The sequence below is a fragment of the Penaeus monodon genome, chromosome 33, assembly GCF_015228065.2.
Source record: "Penaeus monodon isolate SGIC_2016 chromosome 33, NSTDA_Pmon_1, whole genome shotgun sequence".
Taxonomy (NCBI): Eukaryota; Metazoa; Arthropoda; class Malacostraca; order Decapoda; family Penaeidae; genus Penaeus; species Penaeus monodon.
Window position 1 is genome coordinate 29,372,478 of NC_051418.1, and position 293 is coordinate 29,372,770.

Genomic DNA, 293 nt, shown 5'->3' on the forward strand with positions numbered 1-293 from the left:
AGATTCTTCGATTTCTTCAGCGAAATTTCCACGTGTCGCGCGAGTATATATCAATCTACGTACATGTATGAGTCTGTGTGTATCTGGTTAGGAAGGGACATATGATGATGCAGCAGACATTCAAGCGCAAGATACCATACTCTGCCCAGATGACATACATCTGTTCCTGTCTGTCATGTTGCAATCTAATTTTCCCTTCGTGTTGCATGTTGTATGAAGGTTAACGGCTCGGGGTCAATTTGGATTCACATTCTTCCTTCATTTACATTCCACATTTTCTTATCAGTGCGTGA